The following is a 15106-nucleotide window of genomic DNA, read 5'->3' on the forward strand; positions in this document are numbered from 1 at the left end:
CCCCACTTTCTCAAGGGTTTTTATTAAGAAAGGGTGCTGGATTTTGTCAAAGGCCTTTTCTGCATCAATTGACAGGATCATATGGTTCTTCTCTTTTTTTTTGTTAATGTGATGTATCACGTTGATTGATTTGCGAATGTTGAACCAGCCCTGCATCCCAGGATTGAATCCCACTTGATCATGGTGAATAATTCTTTTTATATGCCGTTGAATTCGATTTGCTAGTATCTTATTGAGAATTTTTGCATCCATATTCATCAGGGATATTGGCCTGTAGTTCTCTTTTTTTACTGGGTCTCTGTCTGGTTTAGGGATCAAAGTAATATTGGCTTCATAGAATGAGTCTGGAAGTTTTCCTTCCCTTTCTATTTCTTGGAATAGCTTGAGAAGGATAGGTATTATCTCTGCTTTAAACGTCTGGTAGAACTCCCCTGGGAAGCCATCTGGTCCTGGACTCTTATTTGTTGGGAGATTTTTGATAACCGATTGAATTTCTTCGCTGGTTATGGGTCTGTTCAAGCTTTCTATTTCCTCCTGATTGAGTTTTGGAAGAGTGTGGGTGTTCAGGAATTTGTCCATTTCTTCTAGGTTGTCCAATTTGTTGGCATATAATTTTTCATAGTATTCCCTGATAATTGTTCGTATCTCTGAGGGATTGGTTGTAATAATTCCATTTTCATTCATGATTTTATCTATTTGGGTCATCTCCCTTTTCTTTTTGAGAAGCCTGGCTAGAGGTTTGTCAATTTTGTTTATTTTTTCAAAAAACCAACTCTTGGGTTCGTTGATCTGCTCTACAGTTTTTTTAGACTCTATATTGTTTATTTCTGCTCTGATCTTTATTATTTCTCTTCTTCTGCTGGGTTTGGGGTGTCTTTGCTGCTCTGCTTCTATTTCCTTTAGGTGTGCTGTTAGATTTTGTATTTGGGATTTTTCTTGTTTCTTGAGATAGGCCTGGATTACAATGTATTTTCCTCTCAGGACTGCCTTCGCTGCATCCCAAAGCGTTTGGATTGTTGTATTTTCATTTTCGTTTGTTTCCATATATTTTTAATTTCTTCTCTAATTGCCTGGTTGACCCACTCATTCGTTAGTAGGGTGTTCTTTAACCTCCATGCTTTTGGAGGTTTTCCAGACTTTTTTCTGTGGTTGATTTCAAGCTTCATAGCATTGTGGTCTGAAAGTATGCATGGTATAATTTCAATTCTGGTAAACTTATGAAGGGCTGTTTTGTGACCCAGTATATGATCTATCTTGGAGAATGTTCCATGTGAACTCAAGAAGGAAGTATATTCTGTTGCTTTGGGATGCAGAGTTCTAAATATATCTGTCAAGTCCATCTGATCCAATGTCTCATTCAGGGCCCTTGTTTCTTTATTGACCGTGTGTCTAGATGATCTATCCATTTCTGTAAGTGGGGTGTTAAAGTCCCCTGCAATTACCACATTCTTATCAATAAGGTTGCTTAGGTTTATGAGTAGTTGTTTTATATATTTGGGGGCTCCGGTATTCGGCGCATAGACATTTATAATTGTTAGCTCTTCCTGATGAATAGACCCTGTAACTATTATATAATGTCCTTCTTCATCTCTTGTTACAGCCTTTAATTTAAAGTCTAGTTTGTCTGATATAAGTATGGCTACTCCAGCTTTCTTTTGGCTTCCAGTAGCATGATAAATAGTTCTCCATCCCCTCACTCTCAATCTAAAGGTGTCCTCAGGTCTAAAATGAGTCTCTTGTAGACAGCAAATAGATGGGTCTTGTTTTTTTATCCCTTCTGATACCCTATGTCTTTTGGTTGGCGCATTTAATCCATTTACATTTAGTGTTATTATAGAAAGATATGGGTTTAGAGTCATTGTGATGTCTGTATGTTTTATGCTTGTAGTGCTGTCTCTGGTACTTTGTCTCACAGGGTCCCCCTTAGGATCTCTTGTAGGGCTGCTTTAGTGGTGACAAATTCCTTCAGTTTTTGTTTGTTTGGGAAGACCTTTATCTCTCCTTCTATTCTAAATGACAGATTTGCTGGATAGAGGATTCTCGGCTGCATATTTTTTCTGTCTAGCACACTGAAAATCTCGTGCCAATTCTTTCTGGCCTGCCAAGTTTCAAAAGAGAGATGTGAGGGCACGTTTACCCCTTGCTGCTTTCAGAATTTTCTCTTTATCCTTGTATTTTGCCAGTTTCACTATGATATGTCGTGCAGAAGATCGATTCAAGTTACGTCTGAAGGGAGTTCTCTGTGCCTCTTGGATTTCAATGCCTTTTTCCTTCCCCAGTTCAGGGAAGTTCTCAGCTATTATTTCTTCAAGTACCCCTTCAGCACCTTTCCCTCTCTCTTCCTCCTCTGGGATACCAATTATGCGTATATTATTTCTTTTTAGCGTATCACTTAGTTCTCTAATTTTCCCCTCATACTCCTGGATTTTTTTATCTCTCTTTTTCTCAGCTTCCTCTTTTTCCATAACTTTATCTTCTAGTTCACCTATTCTCTCCTCTGCCTCTTCAATCCGAGCCGTGGTGGTTTCCATTTTGTTTTGCATTTCGTTTAAAGCGTTTTTCAGCTCCTTGTGACTGTTCCTTAGTCCCTTGATCTCTGTAGCAAGAGATTCTCTGCTGTCCTCTATACTGTTTTCAAGCCCAGCAATTAATTTTATGACTATTATTCTAAATTCACTTTCTGTTATATTATTTAAATCCTTTTTGATCAGCTCATTAGCTGTTGTTATTTCCTGGAGATTCTTCTGAGGGGAATTCTTCCGCTTGGTCATTTTGGATAGTCCCTGGTGTGGTGAGGACCTGCAGGGCACTTCCCCTGTGCTGTGGTGTATAACTGGAGTTGGTGGGCGGAGTCGCAGTTAGACCTGATGTCTGCCCCCGGCCCACCGCTGGGGCCACAGTCAGACTGGTGTGTGCCTTCTCTTCCCCTCTCCTAGGGGCGGGATTCACTGTGGGGTGGCGTGGCCCATCTGGGCTACTTGCACACTGCCAGGCTTGTGATGCTGGGGATCTGGCGTATTAGCTGGGGTGGGTAGGCAAGGTGCACAGGGGCAGGAGGGGCAGGCTTAGCTCGCTTCTCCTTAGGTGATCCACTTCGGGAGGGGCCCTGTGGCAGCGGGAGGGAGGGAGTCAGATCCGCTGCCGGAGGTTTGGCTCCTCCGCAGAAGCACAGAGTTGGGTGTTTGTGCGGAGCGATGAAGTTCCCTGGCAGGAACTGGTTCTCTTTGGGATTTTGGCTGGGGGATGGGCGGGGGAGATGGCGCTGGCGAGCGCCTTTGTTCCCCACCAAACTGAGCTCTGTCGTCCGGGGGCTCAGCAGCTCTCCCTCCCTTTGTCCTCCAGCCTTCCTGCTTTCGGAGCAGAGCTGTTAACCTATGACCTCCCAGACGCTAAGTCGCGCTTGCTGTTGGAACACAGTCCGTCAGGCCCCTCCGCTTTTGCCAGCCAGACTCGGGGGCTCTGCTTGGCCGGCGAGCCGCCCCTCCGCCCCGGCTCCCTCCCGCCAGTCCGTGGAGCGCGCACTGCCTCGCCGCCCTTCCTACCCTCTTCCGTGGGCCTCTCGTCTGCGCTTGGCTCCGGCGACTCCGTTCTGCTAATCCTCTGGCGGTTTTCTGCGTTATTTAGGCAGGTGTAGGTGGAATCTAAGTGATCAGCAGGACACGCGGTGAGCCCAGCGTCCTCCTACGCCGCCATCTTCCCTAGAGTCCTTGGTAATGGGTTTTAGAGTAAGAATTAGGGATTAGTTTATTTAATTACATTAAGCATGGCTATATGGCTCTGATAGCTAATAATAGATATAAGTGTAGATAAGGATATATTTCCACTCATAGATAGCCAAGTTAACATGGTGAAGGAAATCCAAATGGAAGAGGAGTAGTGCTTTATATATAATAATAAATATACAGGGCCTGTTGGTGTGGCCATGGCAGGTTTGCTGAAGAAGACCACTGGCCTTGTGGTTTTGGCTTTGTGTAAGTCCACACAAGAGGCTAAGAATATTGTACACAACGATTCTTGATGTTCTTGAGCAAATTCCTAAAAATGCAGCAATAGAAAGTATACAGAACAGATTACAAATGAGAAGTTGAGTATGGTTAAAATGTAACCAGATGTTAAGATATTAGAAGACCAACTTCAGGGTGGCCAACCAGAGGAGGTGATTCTTCATGCTGAAAATGAACTAAGTCTGGCAAGAAAAATGATACAGTGGAAACTATGGGAGCTTTTAGTGGAAGAGCCTCCTGCCAACCAATGGAAATGGCCAATATAATCATCATTAGATGACTGTTGTGTTGATGGGTAGCTAATACAATTAAATTTTCTGTTATATTAATGTTTCCATATTATTGACATCTTAAAAATCAAGAAAACATACAGGACATATTTAGGAGACTTGTTAAAATTGATGACTATGGTAATAGGGATTTGTGACTCCATTTTTTTATGTAAAGCATTCACTTGAGTTATTTCAAAGATGTTTTTGGGGGGGTTGTTGTTATTTATTTTTTTAACAGGTTAACAGATTTGAAAGTTAATTGGAAAAATTCCTATAGATTTTCGATGCATAGGTCATAATCTAAATGTGAAGTCATTTTAGTGTTTTTATATCATTTAATGTTTTTTATCCTGAAAAAAACAGGAAAGGAATTTAATTATTATTTTTTAGATAGATTTATAGGTCACTGAAGTGAAGTAGTAAGAGTAAAAACCATCAAATGATAAGGTGAAGAAACTGATTTGGTATTTCAGAGAAAGATTTCTTATTTGCAGTGGTAATTGGAAAAACTTTTCCTTTTGTCTCGTTTAAAGAAGTTAGCTTTCTGTTCCTTAGCCTTTAGCTTTCTTGATCAACCAAAGAACATCAGGATAGAGATTGACTTTGTGTAAAAGAAGAGACAGCAAAAGTTTAAAATTTATCTGATATGGTGGATAGGCTTATATTCACAACATCTTTGTCATAGGGTTGTAACTTCAAAGTAGAATGACTGGTAGTTTTCACTAAGTTTCGAGTATGAGTGCAGTTGGGTATAAAACCGAAGATTAATACTATTCAAGGAAAAACAGTTGGCGTAAATTACTTTTCATGTGTCCTCACCCTTCCTTCCTAGACCTTGTCATTTCTAAATACTTAAACTTGATATTTTTTAACTTCAAAGATAGTACTTTTGTGTGTGTTTGTATGCATGTGTGTGTGTGTGTTGCTATCCCTTATTGCAAAGCAAAATCCAGAATTTTCAGAATGAGAGAATTGTGTTTTTTTCCAATATATTTCTCCCCTTACAGAGCTGTAAATTGAATGGTAACTGAATATTAAATGAAAAAATAATACACATTTTACTTGAGAGTTAAGAATACATAATCATTGAAAATTTACATAGATTGAAATGTACAGAAATTAACTGTACAGTTTTGACCAGTGGGTACACCTGTGAAAGCCATAATCGTTATATCACCATATCACATTATACACCATTTTTATCTCCTCAGCCTAGAACTTTACATAACTCAGCCTAGAATTTTATCAATACCTCTGAAGCCCCCATCTGCCACACCCAATCTCTCTTTTCTCCACCTCCCACCAATATCTACCATCTTGAATTATGCAGTTTTTTTCCCTTGCTTTTTATTATAGTTTTACAACATAATATCTCCAAACAACGTATGGTTTAAGCTTGCCTATTTGGGAACATTTTATAAATGGAATCATAATGTATGCATTTTTCCAGGACTTACATTTTACATTTTTCACTCAACTTTATGTTTTTGAGATGCATTTTGGTATACATAGCTATAGTTCATTTTCACTGCTGATGTTGTTATATGCAGCTGTGTTTTGTGCATTTTCACTGATGTATACTAGTACACTGTATAAATATATGGCAATTTAGTTAGCTGGCCTCCTATCAAAAGACATCTGGGTTGTTTTCATGAACAGTGCTGCTCTATGGGTAATCTTGAGGGCATGTGCAAGTATTTCTCTATGGCAGTGCTAATTAAGCATCAGGTGACCCATTAGTTTAGTTCTTGATTCTCATTGCTTATTAGAATCTCGGGGGGGAGGGACTTAAAAAAATAAATCTATGTCCAAGCTCCATCTCAGACCAATTGAATCAGTCTTCAGGGGCTTACCTGGACATCAGTTTTGTTCTTGTTTTTAATTTTTTAAATACCTCCGGTGAATCTAATGTGTATCCAATGTCAAGAACCACTGCATTAGTGTCTTGTGAAATCTATATAGTAGGTATGATGTTAAATGAAATAGAAATAATCAGAGTATGTCGCACACTGTGCAAGAGTTGTGTCATGGGGGCACGTGAGTGGCTTAGTCAGTTGAGTGTCTCTCTCTCTTTTTTTTTTTTTTTTTTTTTTTTTTTTTTTTTTTAGTATTTGTTTTCGAGAGAGAGAGTGACAGAGCACGAGCAGGGCTGGATCAGAGAGAGAGGGAGACACAGAATCTGAAGCAGGCTCCAGGCTCTGAGCTGTTAGCACAGAGCCCAACCTGGGGCTTGAACTCATGAACCATGAGGTCGTGACCTGACGAAGTCAGAGGCTTAACCAACTGAGCTGCTCAGCTGCCCCTAGCGTCTTACTCTTGATTTAGGCTCAAGACATGACCCTAGGGTCATGGGATGAAGTCCCAAATTGGGCTCCGTGCTGAATGTGGAAACTGCCTGGGATATTCTCTTTTTCTCCCTCTCTCAAAAAGAAAAAAGAAAAAAAATATTTCTTTCATGAATTCATGAAACTTTTGTTTCAGTTATGTGTGTATTAGGTCAGAATGTAAACGTATTGATGTGGGTCTTGGCCAAAGATTTAAAAGTTGCTCTGAGATGTATACTTGGGAGTAAAATTGTAGGGTTACAGGGTATTCCCATGTTTGTCTTGAGTAGGTTTGTCAGATTGTTTTCTGAAGTCTTTTTAGTGTTCATTCTTACCCACAGAACATGAATGTTTGCTGAACATCCTTGCAAATTCCTGTTTTACAGGACTTGAATTTTTGCCACCTTGGGAAGTATGAGATAATATCTCATTGTGGGTTTAATTTCCATTTCCCTGAAGACTTGGGAAATTATTTTTTCATATGTTAATTTACCAGTTATTTGTGTTTTCTGTTCCATCTATTCCTCAGTCCATTTTTCTGTGGAGTTGCTTTTTCCTTCTTTATTAATAAACATTTCTTATTGTCTGTATACTAATCCTTTGTCAGCTAAATGTTATTAAATATAGTTTTCCAAGTGGTGATTTGCCTTTTCACCCTCTCAGTGATATCTTTTGTTGAATAGAAGTTACTAATTTTGGTGTAGTTAAATCGATCAGTCCCTTTATCAAATATGAGCTTTTTGTGTTTTAAGATTTAAATCTTTGCCAAACTATGGGTCAAAGATGTTTTCTTATATTTTTCTAAAGGTTTAACAGTATGCCTTTTATAATTTAAATCTTTGAACTGTCTGGATTTGGTTTTTGTGTATGTATAAAGAGAGATCCATTTTCACTTTTTTTGAACCAGTGTTCCCAACCTTTCATTGAAACTTTTGTCATTTCCCCACTGACCTGCCATACTAGCCCTTATCTGTCAGGTTTCCCAGTATGCCAGGGTCTGTTTCTCTATTGTCTACTTTATTGCATTGGCTTATTTGTAGCTGAGCTAATACTGTACTGTCTTAATCATTATAGCTTATAATTCTTAATACCTGAGAGAGCAAACCTGCTACCAGGTTCTTCTTTATGATCTTTTGTCCTTTTGCTCTTCTCTTTAAATTTTAGAATTTGTTTATCACGTACTTTAAAAAAAAAAAGAACAAAACAACCAGGGGCGCCTGGGTGGCTCCATCAGTTGAGCGTCTGACTTTGGCTCAGGTCATGATCTCACTGCTTATGGGTTCGAGCCCTGCGTCAGGCTCTGTGCTGACAGCTCAGAGCCTGGAGCCTGCTTCAGATTCTGTGTCCCAGTCTCTCTCTCTGTGCCCCTCCCTCGCTCATGCTCTGTCTCTCTCTCACGAATAAATAAAACATTAAAAAAAAATTTTTTTTTTAAAAACAACCTGCTGATGTTTTCATTAGATTTGCATTGAATTTGTAGAGTGAGATGGGAAGAATTGCATTCAGCTTTATTGTTAAGTAAGAGTAGAGCTCCTGCAGTCTCTGTGTAGCCTAGTTGTAGAGAGAGAAGGAGAAAGAAAGATGGAATGTTTGGAGGGTAGGGTGCTCCTTAATTCTTCTCATTCTCTGGGGTTCTTCCCTCCCTTTCCAACCCAGCCTCCCTGCACTTTTGTTTCTTCCTAGAAGTTGTCACCTCCTACATTAGTGTGACCTGAAACTTTGAGGGTTAGGAAGAAGGGAGAACCCTGTGTGTGTGTGTGTGTGTGTGTGTGTGCGCGTGCGTGCGTGCGTGCGCATGCATAATCATGCTTCTATGAACACAGAGATCTTACCTGCTTAACTAATCCCGACATTTCTGAACTGGCATTCTCCTGCCTACACCTGAGTGGCTGTTTCTCTCCCATAGTTTTATCTGAATTGCTTTTCATCTTTAGGCATTCCTCACTGATTTTGTTCCATGATAAATAAAGAGATTTGACCAGGAAGGGGAGGGCTACAGTATGTGGTTAGTCTTGAAAACAGAGTCTAGAAGGGAAAAATTGTATTTTTATTTTAAAAAACCATAATTACCGTAAGATTTTTGCCATCTCTAATGTCCTAATCTAGAAGTACTCATTTTATTCATTTACATCCCTCATTGGTGTCCTTACTAACAGGCAGCTAATGTTTTCATTAAAAAAACAACAAAACAAAACCCTGGCCTGTTCTCAGTGGTTCATTATTGGTTAATCAGTGTCACTGGAAGAGTTAAGAAAATTAGAAATTCTACTTTTTGCTACTTTTTTTTTTTCTAAAATGTTTACTCCTTTTTGAGAGGGGGAGAGCCCATGCAAGTGGAGGAGGGTGGGGAACAGAGGATCCGAAGTGATAGCAGCAAGCCCAGTGTGGGACTCGAACTCACGAACTGTGAGATCATGACCTGATCTGAAGTCAGACGCTCAACTGACTGAGCCACCCCGGCACCCTAAGAAATTATACTTTTTATGACAACTTGATTGAACAGATCTCTTCACATTTTGAAACATACATATCATATGCACCCTGTGAGTCATCAGAGATAGTGCTAAGCAAAGCAGATGGTATCCCTGCTCTCATGACATACCAAAAACTATAACATGAAGTTACAAACTATGAAAGTGGTAATAGGATTAGTATAAGATGTCTGTCCTCTCCGGGAAGGCTTCCTAAAGAAGTGACAATAGACCTGAAGAAGACTAAAGAATGAATAAGTGAAAATAATTTGGAAGATGTTGATAGTTAAATGTGTGTTCTGTGCCTAGAAAAGAGTTTCAGACAGATCATAGCATATTCATGGAGCTGAGTACAATGCAGTGTGACTCTAAAGCAAAGAGAGGGAAAGAATTCTAGTATGATGTATGGAAGAAACTACAGACAGCAGAAGCAGCTGAAGAGGTGGGCAGGGAACAGGTCATAAAGGGCCTTATATGCTGTGCGATAGAGCTCAGATTTTATCCTGTTTCCTAGGGAACCATTACAGAATTTTAAACATGGGAAAGACATGGACACATTTCTGTCTTAAATAGGACAGACTAGTAGCTGTATAGAAAATAAGTTTTGTTGGAGGCCTAAGACTGAAGTTGGAAGCTAGTTAGGAGGATTTTGCAGTAGTCCAGGTGAACAATGGCTTAACAAGTCTAGTAGTTTTGTTAATAAAAATGGCAATGAGCCACTGTCTTGGCTTATTTTTAAAAGCTCTATTCAGTTAGTTAGTGTTGAATGGTATGGTATTTATTAACCAAGGCAATTTTCTAGTTATTCAGTCTATATGTACCTTTACTTCTGGACAGTGATGAAGATGATAGAACTGTGAATATCCCTTCTGGTTCAAAAATTGAATTCTAACTTTAACAAGAGTCGCCCATACCCGTCTTCCTATTTGCTAGAGAATACTCTTCTTTGTCATGAAATAAAGTTGGTTTCACTAATTTGAAGTTGTTCTGGGTCAAAGGAACAAAAGGGTAATCACTGATTCAGTTAGAGTAGAAATAGAAGAGTCTCCCTTTTAAGGAGATGGGGGGTGGGGCGGTGTCGAGCCTTATATTCTAGCTCAAATGTAGCCTAAAAGGTGGTGGCCTTAAAGAATGTGGCAGTGACATACTGATGACTCTTTTTAAGTACATTCTGTGTAACACATGACTCGGGGGCCCCACCTTTTGGCCGAAAGTTGCTGCTGGCCTGCTTGTTTTGTTCTATAATGATGAAGTTGTGGGTTTTATTTCTGAGAGAAAAGAGTTTCTTTCCCTGATCCATTACTTCCAATCTAGTGATTCAGTTGCTTGGTGGATATCTGTAGATAGAAGATGGTGGGGGGTTTTGTTGTTGGTGGTGGTCCTTGTAGTTCTTGGTTTCCAGAGTTATAAAGGAATGATTCTGTTTATGTAACAATATCCTTCTAGCACATTGTTTGATTTGAAACATGCTTCACTATCTTTTTTTTTTTCTTAGATATTTTTTTAAGTCTCTCCTTTCCTTTCCTGAGACAACTAAAATACAGGAAATACATGTATGTGTGTATGTGTGTTATATAAAAACAAATGGAATTAAACAGATTTTTAGGGTACTGAGTCATTTCTTTTATAGTGGGTTAATGTATGTAAATGTCTTAAGTTCTGCTTGTTTTTATTTCTTTAACTTTTTATTCTGTACTCCTAATACATATGAAACTTTCTTTAATATGTGTCTCTAAACTCAACATTCTCAAATTAAAAAATATGGCTGGGTCTTAGGCACAAATGGAACCAGCAGTCCTCTTCCTACATGTCTTTCTTTATTTTGTTTTAGAGAGAGAGTCCAAGCTAGGGAGAGGGGCAGAGGGAGAGAGAGTTTTAAGCAGGCTCCACACATAGCACGGAACCCAATATGAGGCTCAATCCCACAACCCTAGGATCGTGACCTGAGCCAAAATCAAGAGTCAGACGCTTCACTGACTGAGCTACTCAGGCACCAGATTTTTTTTTCTTAAATTTTTTTTTTAGTTTATTTATTTATTTTTTGAGAGAGAGAGAGAGAAAGAAAGAGGGGAGGAGGAACGAGCAGGAGAGGGGCAGAGAGAGGGGGGGAGAGTGAGAATCCAGGAAGGCTCCTTACTGTCAGCGCAAAACTTGATGTGGGACTCAATCTGAACAATTCTGAGATCGTGACCTGGACGCCTAACCGACTTGGATGCCTGACGGACTGAGCCACCCACGCGACCCTCTATGCAGATTTTTTTTAAAGAAGAGGAGGGGCACTTGACTGGCTCATTCAGAAGAGCGTGCAACTCTTGATCTTGGGGTTATGAGATAAAGCCCCATATTGATTGTAGAGATTACTTAAAATCTTTTTTTAAAGGAGGTTTTAAAAGGAGAAGAAACAAGTACTTTGTAGTACGTGAAATTATGTATTTTGCCGTCATCAATTCAGAGTCATATAAAAAGTAAACTATTGGTTTATAATTGGTTAATAAATATTTCTTCTGGGGGCGCCTGGGTGGCTCAGTCGGTTGAGCGGCCGACTTCGGCGCAGGTCACGATCTCGAGGTCCGTGAGTTCAAGCCCCGCGTCGGGCTCTGTGCTGACAGCTCAGAGCCTGGAGCCTGTTTCAGATTCTGTGTCTCCCTCTCTCTGACCCTCCCCCATTCATGCTCTGTCTCTCTCTGTCTCAAAAATAAATAAACATTAAAAAAAAAAATTAAAAAAAATAAATATTTCTTCTGTATTCAGGATACTTAGTTAGAAATCTAGGGACTTCTGAAGAGTCTTCTAAAGAGAAATAGAGGGCATAACCTCAGAATACTCATAGTGTAGTGGAAGATGAGAGGTTTTTGGTTTTGGGGGTTTTTGGGTTTTTCTTTTTCTTTTTTTTTTTTTTTAACGTTTATTTTTTTTGAAGGAAAGACAGAACGTGAGCGGTGGCGGGGCAGAGAGAGAGGGAGACACAGAATCCAAATCAGGCTACAAGCTCTGAGCCATTAGCACAGAGGCCAATGCAGGGCTCGAACCCACGAACTGTGAGATCATGACCTGGGCGAAAGTCAGATGCTTAACCGACTGAGCCACCCGGGCGCTCCGGGGTTTTTCTTTTTAAGTTTATTTATTTTGAAAGAGACAGAGCATGGTGGGGAGGGACAGAGAGAGGGAGAGAGAGAATCCCAAGCAGGCTCCATGTTGTCATTACAGCCCAATGCGGGGCTCCATCTCACAAGTTGCAAGATCATGACCTGAGCCAAAAATCAGGATTTGAACACTTAACCAAATGCTTAACTGACTGAGCCAGCCAGATGCCCCAAGAGGTTGTTTATGATAGATGGGGTTGTGCATTTCTGTAAGGAGAACAAAATTTATACTCTGCTTTAACAGTTCCATTTCCCTCTGCTCCTTGCCACATCTAATGTGCCCTGCCCTCTTAATATAGTAAGATCTCAGGCACCTGGGTGGCTCAGTCAGTTAAATATAGTCAGATCTCTTGTAAATAAGTATTCTATATGTCAAGGAGACCTAGAAAGGAGATGGACATTTGAGCACAAATCTGTCATCACTAGTCAAAAAAATATATGTATTTCCTTCTGATGCTAGGTCAGTAGCGTCTTGTAAACAAAGAATAGTATATAGTAACATTCCAATTGTAGATATGCAGACCTATCAGACAACACAACTTTTAACTCTTTTATACTAGAATTTTCTGGTTAACAAAGCAAATTGACCACATCTTGCTGTCCCTCCCCAGACCCAAGTAAAGTGATAGTTAAAAATTTTTTTTTAAATATCATAAGGGCAAAATGAATAGGAGACAGTAGTGTACAAAGGATTTCAATACATATTTGGAAGATGAAAGGGTGGAAAAATGGCAGCTGAGTAAACTGAACAGATGAAGACCTATCCTAAGCATTTGCAGAGGGAACGTCTATGAGAAGTGAACCAGTTTTCGTGTAAAAATCTCAGAGGCTTAGAATTTAGAGGCACACATCATGTGTGTGGTGGGGTGGGAGAGCTATAATACACAAGTTGAAAATGGGTGGGGGGGGAATTAGTGGAAAATCTATGTAGGAGGTGTCAGGCCCCTTAGGACTCCTTCTTTATCCCATTCAGCCAATGAAATGCTGTAAGTCCCATCTTCTGGTAGAACAAAAGAACAAACTGATGCTGATATGTATTCAAGGAGAAATTAAACCTCAGAGGCCCCTCATTCTTGTTGGAGGAGTCAGTGAAAGATGTAGCACTAAAATAAGAAAAGTAGATTCAATGTAACTTAATATAATAAACTTCTTTTCTCTACCCTGCCTTCAGAATACTTAGAGCTTGACTCAAAGCCCTCAGACTAGAGATTAGAAGATTTTTCAAAGTGTAGGTACCCCCCGTCCCCATCTTTAATGAAAAGGCTGACTTATTTCCCAGTTAACTTTTTAATACTTTGCTATATGAAGAAAACCAGCCTATACACACAAGTGAACTATATATAATCTTCAAGAAGAAGATAAGTGGCATCCATGAAACAAGGAAAGTATTCTCAGAGAAAGATCAGATCAGAGAACAATGAGAAACAATTCTTGGAAAATCAACATTTAAGATTACCAAAACAAACAAAAGATACCAGTAGGTGGAAGATTGGAAGATAGTCAAGAAAATTTTCCCAGATTATTAAAAATGCAAAGATGAGAAAAATATAACAGTTACAAGATCAGACCAAGATGTACTGATGTAACTAATAATGAACAAAGAAAATAAAGTGAAATAATCCAAGAAATAATAGAAAAGTTTTCCCAGATCTGAAGAATATAATTTCCAGACAGAAAGGACGCACTGAGTTCCCAGCCCAATGAAAGAATAAAGACCACCTCAAATCATATCATCCTGAAATTTCATAATAACATAGCTAAGACAGCAAAACCTGTTGTATACACAGTCCAGATGGAGTAACAGTGACCAGATTTACCCCTCCACCTGAAAGAACTGAAATAGAACTGGGGGGTGAAATATGCAAAACAGCGGTTTTCATGATATTGTCCATCAAATAATGAAGAAAAGCAATCCCTAAGAGATAGGAAATGATTGAGGTGAGCCCTACAATTGATCCAGCTTACTTCCTGGCAAGAGTTCCCAGGCTGCAGCACAGGGAGGGACAATTAGGTGGTCTCCTAGAGCTAAGAAACAGAGCTGGGAGCTGGGAGATGTCAAGGCAGCTAGTTTGTATACACACACCAGAGAGGGAGAAAGATCTGTAGAGATCCCCCTTGAGTCTTCAGTAGCACATGCATGTGAGATAAGTACCCAGAGGTGGAAAAAGCAGCCACTGGAAATGATGAGAGGAAGCTGTCCTCAGTGCTCACACAGGGCCCAGAATATTTCCTAGTCCCACCATTCAGAATAAGAAACATAGAGAGGTCTTGCCTCAGTAATGGGACAGAATTAACTCTAGATTTAATGTTGCTCCAATTTTGCCTAACAAAACTTTAATTCCTAAAAGGATCAACTCTTTCTAAATTTGTTTCTTTCCTATATAAGTAAACAGCTTAGAATCACCTATGTGTGTCTCAAAACAAAGCTCACCAATATTGATAGGAATACAAAAATATCAGGCACCTACCACGGAAAATTTTTGATGTCTGCCATCCAGTCAATATTTTCCAGGCATGCAAAGACCCATAATGAGTAAAATCAATCCAGAAATCACAGATGATAGAATTAGTAGGCAAGGACATGGAAATAATTATATTCTGTATGTTGAAGAACCCAAAAGAAAGATTCAGCATATTTAGAAGTAGCGATGGAAGATAAAGAAAAAAAATTTAGAGATGGAAAATACAAGGGATAAGAATCACAGATTAGGCTTGCAGAAGAAAAAATTAATGAATTTGAAGACCATGGCAATAGAAACCATCTACAGCGATATTTTAGAGAGGGGCACCTGGGTGGCCCAGTATGTTAATAAGCATCTGACTCTTGATTTCAGCTCAGGTCATGATCTCACAGTTCGTGGGTTCAGGCCCCATATCGGGCTCTCTGCTGAG

The 15106-nt window shown here is 39.6% G+C and overlaps 1 protein-coding gene and 1 pseudogene across 1 annotated transcript in view; both read left to right on the forward strand.

Moving 5' to 3' along the window:
• Window positions 1–15106, forward strand: part of PAK2 (p21 (RAC1) activated kinase 2) — a 100342-nt gene that overhangs the window by 45947 nt on the left and 39289 nt on the right. The window lies entirely within an intron of this gene.
• On the forward strand, window positions 3715–7799 carry LOC123611032 (annotated as a pseudogene).

Source organism: Leopardus geoffroyi, chromosome C2 (assembly GCF_018350155.1).
Source record: "Leopardus geoffroyi isolate Oge1 chromosome C2, O.geoffroyi_Oge1_pat1.0, whole genome shotgun sequence".
NCBI lineage: Eukaryota > Metazoa > Chordata > Mammalia > Carnivora > Felidae > Leopardus > Leopardus geoffroyi.